The sequence below is a fragment of the Hemicordylus capensis genome, chromosome 3 (assembly GCF_027244095.1).
Source record: "Hemicordylus capensis ecotype Gifberg chromosome 3, rHemCap1.1.pri, whole genome shotgun sequence".
In the NCBI taxonomy this organism is placed as follows: domain Eukaryota; kingdom Metazoa; phylum Chordata; class Lepidosauria; order Squamata; family Cordylidae; genus Hemicordylus; species Hemicordylus capensis.
In genome coordinates, this window is record NC_069659.1 from 29863095 (window position 1) to 29877846 (window position 14752).

Genomic DNA, 14752 nt, shown 5'->3' on the forward strand with positions numbered 1-14752 from the left:
AGAAGATGTCCTGTCCTGGTGGATTTTAAACTTTCAAATCTCTGTGCTAGGATTGCCTCGCCTCCTCCTCCTGCCTGTAATTGCGCCCTCTCCCCTTGCAGTTGTGTCGTGATGGGTTGGTGTGCGTGCGCCATCTACTTAGGTCTCCTCCTCATGTTGGCTTGGCTTGCTAGGCACTGGCTGGCAGCAGCTGTTGGCTGTGTGCTAGGCTCCGGCTGTGGCACGCGTGACTGGAATGGGAATGTTAGTGTAGCAGCAACACTGGATGTGGTGGTAGCAGTAGTAGTAGTTGTTGTTGCTGGGCTGGTGGCTGCTGGCCTGTGCTGACTCTGCGCACTTGGTCTGGTTTGGATGCAGATGTAGGGTGTGTGTGCATCATCCATGGGAAGCAGCAGAGCAGAGCAGAGCAGAGCAGGTTGGCTGGCTTCTGTCTGTCGGGCCTAGTCAGTGGCAGGCACTGAGTGAGGCAGTGGTTTCTTTGGGCATCACATCACCCATCATACAGAGCAGCAGGTCTGCTGCTCTGCTGCTCCGCCTCCTGCTTCTTCTCTGAGTGTGTGCTGTTGTGCTTAGTGTGCTGCTCCACTGCTGCTGCTGTGCTGGCAGGCAGCAACAGCAGTGGCCTTTTTGTTAGATCAGAGAGTTGGTGTTGTCTCTCTGAGTGTCCTCTTAGTTGCTTGGATAGGTGTGGTGGTAGTAGGTAGGCATTAAGTTGGAGTGACTGGGTGTTACGTGTTAGGGCGCCCAGAGAGAGGGGCAAAAAAGCTGGGGTGGCAATTGTTGGGTTGCCCCTAGCATTGTTGGTGGATTTCTTGAAAAGAAGAGAAAATTTCCCATTGGCTAGAATGGGGGTTTGGGGCTGCCCCAGACCCGCCTCTGTGGGGTGGCAGCACCCCCAAAGTGGGTCCGGGGCCATGGCAAAAATCCCAGCAATCCCCGGAGAGATAGGAGTGATGGTTTTTTTATTAGGATTTCCTAAGGCATTAAATGAATAACTGTCTCTCTATGTGGCTTTTTATCACCTTTCACCCAGTGACACACATTCTATTCTTTCCAATTAGATATTATTTAATGCCTTAGAAAATCTTAATTAAAAAAACCCATCACTCCTATCTCTCCGGGGATTGCTGGGAAGGACTGAGGCCATTTTTGCCATGGCCCCGGACCCACTTTGTGGGTGCTGCCGCCCCACAGAGGCGGGTCTGGGGCAGCCCCAAACCCCCATTCTAGCCAATGGGAACTTATTTATTTTCAAAAATTCACCAATAATACTAGGAGCAACCAATTGCCTTGGGATTGTTGGGGTGGAGGACAACCATGGGTGGCTACCACCCACCCCAGCTTTTTGCCCCTAAGTGCTCCACATTGGGAGTTATGGGCAAAAATTGAAAAAAAAATTAAAAATTGTAAAAAATCAGAGGAAGGTCCAATCGACGTGAAATTTGGGTTGCAGGTAGAACACAAGGTCCCCTTCAAAACCAGCTACTTTTTGAAATCTGAACCAGTTCGGATCCGAACTGGACCAGGGGGGTGGTCTGGCAAAACCAAAACCGAACCACCCTGGTCTGGTTCGGACCTGGTTCAGATCCGAACCAAACCGGGAGAACCGGTTTTATGCACATCCCTAGTTGAGAGCTTTATTGCTCCTCCACTTAGTATGCTATACTCCCACCTGATGCATATTAAGAGGTAACTGGTTAAACCCTTATGGGCAGCTGTATATAAGAAGTCTATGTAGTAGCACTCAGTAAAAATAAGGTTTCAACCTTGAGGAAAGTTTTGAAGCATTACCTTCAGGTAAGAGTTATTTTTATACCATGGGAGTATGGAATTCATTGTTAATTAGGCATCATGTTATGGAGCACTCTAAAGATATTGCAGTATGATTGTAGCAGATAGTGTTGTGCTTTTATTTCCATAGTCCTTCATGAGGAAGCTGTGGTGAAAAAAACTGGCACCTAGGCAGTTTTCAAGGACTATTCTGGAACTTTGGAAATTTGAATATAAGGTCTACTTTGGAACTCTGAAAATTAGAACATATCTACTTCAGTCATCTGTTCAAGGCTTTGAACTTAGAATTCATCTATCTTAATCAGCTGCTTTGCCTTCTGGATTTGGAATATGTGCACCTACAACTCTTCATTTCTCCAGTGACCCATGAGGTTTATTATCAAAGACTTTAAGGATATATCAAAGAAACTTTAGTAACTATTTCCTCTGGGTCCATACAGGAGTCTGTGCTCCTCCTTTGTGCATTATATGTCTGATAGCAATATATGAACATATAAATATATGGACTGATTATACCATTTATTCAGTAATCATTTTTCCACTTCATTTGTGTGTTCTACCATTAAGCTACAGCATCATCCACTAAGGGGAAGATCCTACAGCAGTCAGTGCTCACATATAGAAGCTCTTCTCATGATCCGTGAGAAGAGCTTCTGTCAGGCTTAGCCCGCTCTCCACGCAGACGAGCAGCCACTCGTAGCTGGCGGCTGAATCAGCCACCCACATGGCTGCCAGCTCCATCACTGAGCTGGCGGGCGCTTCAGGGATCAGGGCCACACAGCCCTCAGGAGTCCCAGGATGTTCTGCGTGAGCACACGGGGCATCCTGGAGAGGCCCCCGAGCCTGGGAGGCTGCTTGCAGCCTCCTGGTGGGGGTCTCCTTGTGTGTTGGTGTGGCGTGGAGCTGGGCTGCGGCAGCACAAGAACAACCAAACAGGGTTAGTGGAGCGCTAGCTCAGCTAACCTCGTTTAAGGAGAGGGGTGCTTTAGGTGGTTTGCTGCCGGGAACCAAGCAGCTCCCGTCACAGCAGTCGACCAGGAGAAACCAGGCTAGGCTCTCTTAGCCCAATTTCTCATGGTTGTGTGAATAGCTTCACAGTCATCCATCCAAATCCAAACCAAAGGGGACAGTTGGTTCATCCTTACTACCAGATGACTGGCTCAAGGTGCAATTCCTTTGAGTTAATATGAGAAATGGACTGACTGGTTTTTCCTACTACAATCTGATTCCTACAAACATCTCAGAAGTGCTGGGAAACGTGGGCTTGTCCGATTCCAAGGTCCACAGAAAAGCACACTTGGCTACTAGAAAATACCTTACAATTCAAAGCCAAAGGTAGGGCAACAGTAGTGGACAGATTCACTCTCACCATAAATAAACATCAGGTTGGTTCTCACAATTGCAGCAATGTTAGTTGGATGGGAATTGGCTATTCCCATCCAACTAACACACAACTTCCCACAGAGCGTGTCATGTAAACCCAGGATTTTTTGCCAATCTCTGTTTGGCACTGCGCTAACCTGACATGGATCTGAGATGCGTAATCTGGATCTGAAGTCAGCTTGACCATGTGGGACATGTCAGATTTTTGTGCTGCCAAACAGAGATCAGCAAAGAAAATCCTAGGTTCACACATCACACTCCATGGGAGCATGCTTGCCACCAGAGATGCGCCTAGGTAATTTTGGAACCTGGAACTAAAGGCCTTTGGAGTACCCTCAGAGAGTGCATTCTTCTGCATGATCCCCACAGCACATTAAGGTCATCTGAGGAGGTTCGTCTCCAGTTACCACCAGCTCGTCTGGTGACGACTCAGAGACAGGCCTTCTCTATGGCTGCCCCGGGGCTGTGGAATGCGCTCCATGTGGAAATCCATAATTTGAATTCTCTATTAGCCTTCAGGAGAGCCCTTAAAATGTATTTGTTTGGCCTGGCTTTCCAAGATTTTAAAATCGGTTTTAATGTTTTAACCCGGTTTCAGGTTTTTACTTATTGCGATTGTAATTGTTGTTTTAAAATGTTTTTAAATTGTTAATTGTTGTTGTATTGTATTTCATTTTTGTTTTTGCTCTTTACTGTTTAAATGGTTTGTTTTAATTGTAAACCGCCCTGAGCCATTTTGGAAGGGCGGTAACAAAATGAAATGAAAGAAAGAAAGAAAGGGAAGGAAGGAAGAGATGCATATTGGGACAAAAAAAACCCAACTTCAAGTGCTGATGGGATCTGAGCTGTCGGTGCTGATGGGATCTGAGCTGTCGGTGATTGACCAGGAGAGAGATCTTCAAGTCTTGGTGGAAAGCTCTTTGAGTGTCAACTCAATGTGTAATAGCTGTGAAAAAGGCCAATTACATGCTAGGAATCATTAGGAAGGGGACTGAAAATAAAACTGCTAATATTATACTAAGAAGGCAACTCTGGGAAGAACAGATGCAGCTGAGAAGCTGAGCAAGCCCTTCTAAACATCAATCCTTTTCCACTTCAAACAAACCAAGAGAGGAGTTTAGCAGGGGCTGTTTCTCTCTAAGGGGTAGGTCTTAGTCTCTCTATCTCTGTGTGTATTACTTGTTAGGGTTACTTCTTAGGGTTAACATATAACAGGGCTAGGAGTTCTTAGGGTTACCTAAAGGCAGTGTTACTTAGTAGTGGGGGTGGAGTCAGCTAGGGCTGGGAGGGGCCCCACATTCCTTCCGTTGACTCCCATCCTGTGTGACAGTTGGAAGGCAACTCTACATATGAGGTGTAGGCCCGAGAGCATAGCGAACAGAGCATAGCGGACAGGGATAGCAAACAGGACATAGGAGTTTTGCAGGAGTTTAGCAGGACGTGTGCGGGGGAGCCTGGAACAAGCCCCCACGATAACAAGGATCACAAGGAGCCTGGTGGAGAAGAGAACGTAAGTACATATCCCTCCCTCGTATCCCTCACATTCTTGGGAAAGGCTGTTTGGACAGTTAAATAGCTGACCATTACAGCTGAGACCTATCCTAATAAACTATTTAATAAACGGACAATAAGCTCCCTAAATACTGTAAACAGCCAACTAAAACAGTATGAAGATAGAAGGTCAGCAGGGGAAGGGGCACTTCCCAGTGTATTGCACAGAGTGCCACATGTATGACTATTTGCCCCATGGGCAGAAGTCATGGGTGTGTGCTCGGTGCAAGGAGCTCCTGGCTCTCAGGGAACACATTACGCAGCGTCTAGACAGGCTCCTAGGCAGTGCTGGGGAGGAGACAGCTGTCGTGTTGCACGTCGGCACCAACGATGTGGGGAAATGCAGTCGGGAGGTCCTGGAAGCCAAATTTAGGCTGATAGGTAGCATTTTGAAATCCAGGACCCCCAAGGTAGCATTCTCAGAAATGCTACCTGTTCCATGCGCAAGTACAGTGAGACAGGCAGAGCTGAGGGGTTTCAATGCGTGGATGAGACGTTGGTGCCGGGAGGAGGGCTTTAGATTTGTTAGGCACTGGGACACAATTTGGGGCAAGCAAGGCCTGTACAAAAGGGACAGGCTGCACTTCAACCAAGCTGGAACCAGACTGCTGGCACTTAAAATAAAAAAGTTTGCAGAGCAGCTTTTAAAATGACACCTGGGGAACAGCCGATGGGAGCTGGGCAGTATCCCGTTTGGCAAAAGCCATCCTTTAAAGTGTGAGGCTGCAAAGAATTCAAATAAGACAGATGGGGACGGAGCAGAACTGCATAAAGAGCAGACGGGAGGCTGTGCCAGCAGGTCAAAGAGTCAAAGGAATAGCATACATCAGGGGAAAGCCTCAGTGTATAGGTGCTTGTATGCCAATGCCAGAAGCCTCCGAGCCAAGATGGGTGAGCTGGAGTGCTTGGTTGCTAATGCAGAAATAGACATAGTGGGCATAACAGAAACATGGTGGAACAGTGAGAACCGGTGGGACACTGTTATCCCTGGGTATAAACTCTATAGAAAGGACAGGGAGGGGCGCCTTGGAGGAGGGGTAGCACTGTATGTTAAAGAAGGGATAGAATCTAACAAGCTAGAAAACCTAGGTGGACTGGAGTCCTCCACAGAAACCCTGTGGGTGACTATACAAGGCCGGAAAGGAATCGTGCTACTGGGGACATGCTATCGCCCTCCGGATCAAAATGCTGACAGTGACTGGGAGTTGCAGGAGGAAATCAGGGAGGCATCAAGGAGAGGCAGGGCTGTAATTATGGGTGATTTCAACTACCCACACATAGACTGGGTAAATTCACATTCAAGTCAGGACAAAGAGGTCAAATTTCTAGATACGCTAAATGACTGTGCCTTAGAACAGTTGGTCATGGAACCGACCAGAGAGAAGGCGACCTTGGACCTAATTCTGAGTGACATCCAGGACCTGGTGCATGATGTCAGTGTCATCAACCCTTTAGGGAACAGTGACCACAGTGCCATCAAATTCAGCATACATGCGGGGAGAGAATCACCAAGGATGTCAAACACAGACATTTTAAATTTCAAAAGAGGAAACTTCTCCAAAATGAGGAGTATGGTGAAAAGAAAGCTGAGGGGGAAAATCAGGAGAGTCACTTCGCTCCAGAGTGCATGGCGTTTACTCAAAACCACAATACTAGAAGCCCAGTTAGATTGTATACCCAAAAGGAGGAAAGGTACCACTAAGTCCAGGAGGATGCCAGCATGGCTAACAGGTACCGTCAAGGAAGCCATAAAAGGGAAGAAGACTTCCTTCCGAAATTGGAAGGCCTGTCCAAACGAAAAGAACAGAAAGGAACACAAACTCTGGCAAAAGAAATGCAAGGTGACAATAAGGGAGGCAAAAAGAGAGTTTGAGGAACATTTAGCCAAAAGTATCAAGGGGAATAACAAAAACTTCTTTAAGTACATCAGAAGCAGGAAACCTGCCAGGGAGGCGGTTGGGCCATTAGACAATGAAGGAGTGAAAGGGATTATTAAGGAGGATATGGAGGTTGAAGAGAAACTGAATGAGTTCTTTGCGTCTGTCTTCACGGCAGAGGATACTGAGCATATACCTGTTCCTGAACCAGGCTTTTTAGTGATGGAGGCTAGAGAGCTGAGTCTGATAGAAGTGACAAGGGATGAAGTTCTAAACTGTCTGGAAAAACTGAAAGCTAACAAATCACCAGGGCCGGATGGCATCCATCCAAGAGTCCTCAAGGAACTCAAATGTGAAATTGCCGACCTCCTTGCTAAAATATTTAACTTATTCCTGAAATCGGGCTCTGTACCAGAGGACTGGAGAGTAGCAAATGTAACACGGATTTTCAAAAAGGGATCCAGGGGCGATCCGGGAAATTACGGGCTGGTTAGCCTAACGTCTGTTCCAGGCAAATTGATGGAAAGTATCATCAAGGATAAAATTGTAAAGCACCTAGAAGAACAGGCCCTGCTGGGAGTGAGCCAGCATGGCTTCCGCAAAGGTAAATCTTGCCTCACCAACCTTTTGGACTTCTTTGAGAGTGTCAACGAGTGTGTGGATCAAGGTGATCCAGTTGACATAGTCTACCTGGACTTCCAAAAAGCTTTTGACAAAGTTCCTCATCAAAGACTCCTGAGGAAACTTAGCTGTCATGAAATAAAGGGACAAGTACATGTGTGGATTGCTAACTGGTTGAAAGACAGAAAACAGAGGGTAGGTATAAATGGAGAGTTTTCACAATGGAGGGAAGTAAGAAGTGGGGTCCCCCAGGGATCTGTACTGGGACTGGTGCTTTTTAATTTATTCATAAATTATCTAGATGCAGGGGTAAACAGCGATGTGGCCAAATTTGCAGATGATACCAAACTCTTCCGGGTAGTGAAATCCCAAACGGATTGTGAGCAGCTCCAAAAGGATCTTGGATCAGCTCCAAAAGGATTTGCCATTTTGGGCGACAAAATGGCAAATGCGGTTCAATGTTAGCAAGTGTAAAGTGATGCACATTGGAACGAAAAACCCTAACTTCAAGTATATGCTGATGGGATCTGAGCTGTCGGTGATGGACCAGGAAAGGGATCTTGGGGTTGTGGTTGACAGCTGGTTGAAAGTGTCTATTCAATGTGCGGCAGCTGTGAAAAAGGCAAATTCCATGCTAGGGATCATTAGGAAGGGGATTGAAAATAAAACGGCTAACATTATAATGCCCTTATACAAAACTATGGTGCGACCACACTTGGAGTACTGCGTACAATTCTGGTCACCACATCTTAAAAAGGACATTGTTGAACTGGAGAAGGTACAGAAGAGGGCAACCAAGATGATCAGGGGCCTAGAGCACCTTTCTTACGAGGCTAGACTACAACACCTGGGGCTTTTTAGTTTAGAAAAAAGACGACTGCGGGGAGACATGATAGAGGTCTATAAAATCATGCATGGCGTGGAGAAAGTGGAGAGAGAGAGAGTCTTTTCCCTCTCACACAACACTAGAACCAGGGGTCACTCCATGAAATTGATTGCCAGGAGGTCTAGGACCAACAAACGGAAGTACTTTTTCACCCAACGCGTGATCCACTTGTGGAACTCTCTGCCACAGGATGTGGTGACAGCCAACAACCTGGATGGCTTTAAAAGGGGTTTGGATGACTTCATGGAGGCGAGGTCTATCAATGGCTACTAGTCAGAGGGCTGTGGGCCACCTCCAGCCTCAAGGGTGTGCCTCTGAGTACCAGTTGCAGGGGAGCAATGGCAGGAGAGAGGGCACGCCCTCAACTCCTGCCTGTGGCTTCCAGCGGCATCTGGTGGGCCACTGCGAAACAGGAAGCTGGACTAGATGGGCCTTGAGCCTGATCCAGAAGGGCTGTTCTTATGTTCTTATGTTATAATGCCCTTATACAAAACTATGGTGCAACCACATTTGGAGTGCTACATGCAGTTCTGGTCACTGTAGTGTAGTTCTAGTCTCTGTATCTTAAGAAAAACATTGTAGAACTAGAAAAGGTGCAGAAGAGGGCAACCAAGCTTATCAGGGCCTAGAGAACCTTCCGTACGAAGCAAGGCCTGTGGCTATTCAGTTTAGAAAAAAGAAGACTGAGATGATAGAGGTCTATAAAATGATGCATGGCATGGAGAAAATTGATAGAGAGAATTTTTCCTCCCTCTCTCATAACACTAGAACTAGGGATCATCCCATGAAACTGATTGCCAAGAAATTTAGGACTGGCAAAAGGAAGTACTTTTTCAAACAATGCATAATCAATCTATGGAATTCTCTGCCATGAGATATGGTGACAGCCAACAGCCTAATGTTGATGTCTTTAAGAAGGGGTTAGATAAATTCATGAACAGGTCTATCAATGGCTACTAGTCTGAGGGCTTTAGACCTCCTCCAGCCTCAAAGGGAACAGGAGAGATACCAATACCAATTGCAGGAGAACAGGAGAGAGGTAGGGATTAGGGATGCGTGGACCAGTCCAGCAGTTCAGTCCGGAGGTTTGAGATCCAGTCCAGCTGGTCCGTGTATTTTTAAAAAAACATTAAATTAGATGCTAAGTACCTTTAGCCCTTTCGGGGAGCTTGCTGAAGCCACGGGAGGGGGTGTGCATGTGCTGCTTCCCTCCCCCCCCCCCGCCAGCATTCCTCATCACCGCCGCAGCCCACCATGGCCTCACAGAGGGCATTGGCGCATGCACAGCAGCTGCCAAAATGGCAGCCGTGCACTCATACGGAGGCCCGAAAGGGCTGAAAAGGTTGCAGCCATGGCGGTGATGAGGAAGGCTGGCGGGGGGAGAGGGAACCCGCACAGACACACCCACACACCCACACTCTCTCTCTCTCTCTCTCTCTCTCTCTCTCTCTCTCTCTAGCGGCCTGAGCAAGCCCCCCGAAGGGGCTAAAGGTACTTAGCATTTAATTTAATCTTTAAATAAAACAAAACAAAAAATTTGGGACCAGACTGGACCAGGTGGGTTTGATGGAGGGGCCAGACCATACTGAACTGGGCCAGACGGTTCCATGCACACCCCTAGTAAGGATGTGCGGACCAGTCCAGGGGTTTGGGGATTCGGTCTGTAGGTTAGGGGGTTCAGGATTGAACCAAACCCCACCCCGGTTCCATAAGGACTGGAACCGAACCTCCAGAAAAGTCCGTGGAATGATCAATTTTTAAAAAAAATTAAAATAAAATAAAGGCCGTTCAGGGGGCTTCCTGCAGAACACAGTGGGGTCCACGAAGGTTCCTCCTCCCCCCACCGGCCTCTGAAATCACCACCACAGCTGGGTAAAGCAACTCTTTTCAGCCCATTCAGGCTTCCATAACTGCACATGGTGGCCATTTTGGCTGCAGCTGCGCATGCATAAATGGCCTCTGAGAGGCCTGGCATGGCCTACGGCCTCACAGAGGTCATTCGTGCATGTGCAGCGCCATTTGGTTTTTTTCAAAATGGCCACTGCACATATGCAAATGACCTCTGCAAGGCCATGGGCCATGCCAGGCCTCGCAGAGACCATTTATTTATGCACGGCGCTGGCCAAAATGGCCACCGCACTCAGCTATGGAGGCCCGAATGGTCTGAAAAGAGTTGCTTTACCTGGCCATGGCAGCGATTTCAGAGGCTGGTGGGGGGAGGGGGAACCTTTGCAGGAACACACATGTGCACACCACAGCCTACAGGAAGCCCCCTGAAGGGGCCACAAGTATTTTAATTTTAATTTTTTTTAAAAAAAAATTAAAAACAAATCCATGATCCCCACCCCCCCCCAGACTGGACCATACCAGAGAGGAGATTGATGGGGGCCAGACTGAACTTGGCCGGTCTGGTTCGAGTCCAGTCCGGACTCGAACCAAACTGGGCCAGCAGGTTCTGTGCACACCCCTAGAGAGAGGGCATGCCCTCAGCTCTTGCATGTGGGCTTTCCGGAGGTATCTGGTGGGTCACTGTGTGAAGCAGGAGGCTGGACTAGATAGGCCTTGGTCCTGATACAGTAGGACTTTCCTTATGTTATTTTGTTCTGGTGACCATTTTTCTGGACTGAGCCTTTTTGTGGCTCTTTAGGGGAAAAATTCCCGCTATTTTTCACATAAAATCAGACAAATTTGGGGTGGGGGCATTGCTGGACAGCTGGAGAATTGGAGAGTGTGGTACAGTACTTTTTTTCACCTTTCTGCCTCCTCCCTGCCTTTTTAGCCCCTTTTTAACCTCAACGAACCAAATCCCCTACTTCCCATTGACTCAAGGTTTTGTTCATTATCCACAGCAGTAGGCCAGAACAGAACCCCCATGGATAACGAGGGGCACCTGTATAATCCTCGGCTGGTTAGGCAAGTTGAGGTCAATCCCACTAAGTCAGTGGACATTTTCATGAAATGTGCCCCTCCTGCCTTTTTGACGCACCCCCCTTTTTTTGGAGAACAGCTTGGCTGCATCCTCCCCTCCACCCCTGGCTCTGCCTCATTTGAGTCTGGCAACCTTTTGGAGCTAAAGAAATTCTAGCTGGGTCACCACATTCAACGCAATTCTTTGATTGGTTTTGTGCTATTTTATGGAACACTCTGCCTCCTGAGATTTGTAATGTTCCCTCTCTTGTGTCCTTTAAGAAGCTCCTGAGTCCTATCTATTTTGCCAGGCTTTTAGTTTTTAATGTGTGTGGGAAGGTTCTCCCTACTTCCCCCACCACCACACACACACACACACACACACACACACACACACACACACTTTTCTTCTCTTGTCTTCGTTGTTGTTTTAATTTACATAAACAGCCTCGAGTCTAAGGAAGTCAGGCAGTCAATAAATTTGCTAAATAAATAAATAAAATATTTTAAACTGTCCAGAGACCTAGGTTTTCAGCAGTGTAGAAATATAATACATTTAAAAATAAACATTTGCCCTCCCTTCTTCCCCCACCAAACTACTGAGACCAAGCAAGGTAAATCTACTTACAGTTTCACCGAAGTCAAGCGCCTCCAAAGAAGAATGAGAGAGACATTGAGCAAGGTAGTGAAATATGAATGTGGGCAGGTCAGTGAGCAGGGGCAGGACAGCAAAAGGTGGGAAACCGAGCTCTTGTGAGGAGCTCCGTCACACTCTGCTGCTCTATGACTGAGCAGGGCAGATGGAAAGCCATGGAGCCGTTCCTCTGTGCCTGTTGCATCCCCATCACTAACTGCCTTTCATCCTTGCCTCCAAACCCAGAAGCACATGAGCTTTTGCAGGGGAGAGGGATGGTTGCTAGGGATGTGCAAATTGATTTGGGTAGAAATTGATTTGTATCCGAATCTAGCTGCTTAAGGTGATTTGGAGACAAAACAAATCACCGCTGTGGTCCATAGGCTAGATTTGGGTTCAAATCGAATCATGCCTGATTTGATTTGAATAAATGCAAGATTCAGATCCCTCCTATTAATTCCCCCATATTCCCAGCTTTCATTTTTTTTTAAAAAAAGCTAAGCTCTAGCCCTTGTAGAAGTGGAGTTATGGAGCAAAATGTGTGGTCACTATTTTTCAAATGTTTGGATTCTTTGTTGTATAATGGTAGGTCAAAAATGGCTGGGCTGATTTCAAGGGGGTAGATTTGGATACAAAACAAATCAGGGGTGATTTGTTCGGGGCACAAATGAAATAAAAAAAATCAAGTTATGCACATCCCTAATGGTTGCTTTAAAAGCACAGCAACCATTATTTCAGCTTTTTGCCGCAGGTGTCAAAAGGTATTTGACCAGCACCACACATATCTACACCACAGATTTAAATGGGTTCAATAGTCATCATCAAAAAAAGTCTTCCCCTCTCCCCATTAAATCTGGGTGGTGGGTGGAGGAGGAGGAGGAGGAGGAGTTTCGAAAAGAGAATTTTCAGTACTCTCACCAAATTATAGTTCCCAGAACCCTTTGTGGGGTCAGCCCTTAGATTTAAAGACTGACATTTCTCACAGCAGAATGCTGACAGGGAAGGCGCCTGTCCCGATGCAGGATGCCTCTAAATACCAGTTGCAGGGGAGCAACAGCAGGAGATTGGGTATGCACATACCTCATGCCTTTGGGCTTCCCAGAGTCTTTTGGTGGGCCACTGTGTGAAACAGGATTCTGGACTAGTTTGGCCTTGGGCCTGATCCAGCAGAGCTGTTCTTATGTTCTTACCGCTGCGTGGCTTTAAAACACGCCCCCCCCCCCCGTGCACTGTTGCATAGATAGATGTTCTACTCCTGTGGAGTGCTGTGTGATTGCCTGCTGTGACATTTCTTCCATTACTCCCAATTCAGGAGCTTCATTCAGACGTTACTCAATCATGCTGCAACTCACGGTTACAGCTGCAAAAGCTAGAGTGTTCCACAAAACATTCTGAAGAAGCAGAACAACCTGCCTATGCAAGCAGCATGGGGTGGCGGGACGGTGGTGCTTTAAAGCCACACAGCAGCAAGGACGGGAGTCTCCCTATCTTTGCTCTGTAGAACGTCAGCCCCCATGATACAACAATGACATAACTGCTTGGTGCAGAGATGCCCTCAGAATAACAGCATTACAGAATGTAACCCTCAGGTGCATGTTACATTCAGTCAACTGTGGTGGCATCCGCTCTCTTGTGGTGTTATTCAACAGACAGCAGCTCTACCCTTTAGGTAAGATCAGTCGCACAAAGATGGCTCTCCGCGCCTTAACTATTATATTAAACCCACTTGCCCACAGCACGTTAAACAATGAGGCACTTCTTCTTCTTCTTTTCTTTTTTTAGGAAAACCAAAAGCATAAATGGCCATGTCATTAAGAGCCAAACAACATTACATCAAATGCATCATTGAACTTAGGTGCTTAACTTTTGTTTTCTAAATTGCAGCTATGGGGGATCCAGACAAGGACTTCAATGAGGGGAGAGCTCTCTGCCCTCAGTGTTGTCTCAGTCTGGATTGCACCTTTGGTTGCCGCTATTTCTCTTGGGAGATATTTTTATTTATTTTATTTTATTTTTACACTTTATATCTCACTCTTTCTCCAGGGAGCCCAGTGTGGTGTACTACATACGTAGGTTTCTTCTCACAACAACCCTTTGAAGTAGGTTAGGCTGAGAGAGAAGTGACTGGCCCAGAGTCACCCACCCGGCAAGTATAATGACTGAATGGGGATTTGAACTCGGGTCTCACCAGTCCTTGTCCTAGTCCTAGATAAGCTCTAGCTACTACTCACGACAACTTCCTTCCTGAGCCAAATAGAATTTAAGGATGTGCAAACCAGCTTTACCTTGAGTTGGTTGAACATCAAAACACTTCAGCTTGAGGGCCCGCTCCTGAGCTGGTCTCAAGGTTGAGCCAACCCCGCCCTGGGCTATCTTGGGGCTGATTTGGGGGTTCTACGGGTTTTTGGTTTTTTAAAAAATAAATCTTATTGTCAGGTTCGGCACCCTCGAAGTTTGCTTCCATGGCCGCAGGAGGGGTCTCTGCTGGTTCCCCCTCCCCCGCCAGCCTCCCCAGCCTTCTAAGGGGCATTTTGGCCAGTTTTCAGGCTGTTTCGGCCCTTTCTGAGGTGGCAGCAGCCATTTCGGAGGCTGCCAAGCATGTGTGGCAGCCTGCAAAATGGCCACTGCCACCTCTGAAAGGGCTGAAACAGCCTGAAAACAGGCCAAAATAGCCCTTAGGCCAAGGAGAGGCCAGCAGGGGGAGGAGGAACTGCTGAAGACTTCCCCAGCTATAAGGTAAACAATTTTTTAAAAAACTATAGAACCTTATAGAACGATAGAAATGGCTTGAATTCAAGCTGAGCCAGGCTCCTCGATCAGGTTGAAGAAACCAAATGTGCCCTGTTGGGTTTGAGTCTGGTTCACACTCAAACCAACCAGGCAAACTGGTTTTGTGCACACCCCTAATAGCCTTTGCAAAGAATAGGTGGGCCAGATTAGAATTGTGCTGGGGCAAAAGGTTAAAGTCTTCTCCTCTGTGACACAGACCCAATCTAGATTAGATCCACTTCCCACAGTGGCTGTATATAATAAATAAAAGTGGCTAGCTTGCTGTGCAATGTTACATGTGCATCGCAACATAACGTTTGCACAGTTATGCAA

The 14752-nt window shown here is 47.1% G+C and overlaps 2 protein-coding genes across 2 annotated transcripts in view; one reads left to right on the plus strand and one right to left on the minus strand.

The window, feature by feature from the left end:
• The window catches only part of LOC128350309 (vitelline membrane outer layer protein 1-like), a 381353-nt gene that overhangs the window by 130727 nt on the left and 235874 nt on the right, over nucleotides 1–14752 (minus strand). The window lies entirely within an intron of this gene.
• Nucleotides 4629–14752, plus strand: part of LOC128350310 (vitelline membrane outer layer protein 1-like) — a 64224-nt gene continuing 54100 nt past the window's right edge. The window contains exon 1 of the mRNA XM_053308411.1: nucleotides 4629–4684. The gene's annotated coding sequence lies outside the window, so the exon portion shown is untranslated. The remainder of the gene's footprint in view (nucleotides 4685–14752) is intronic.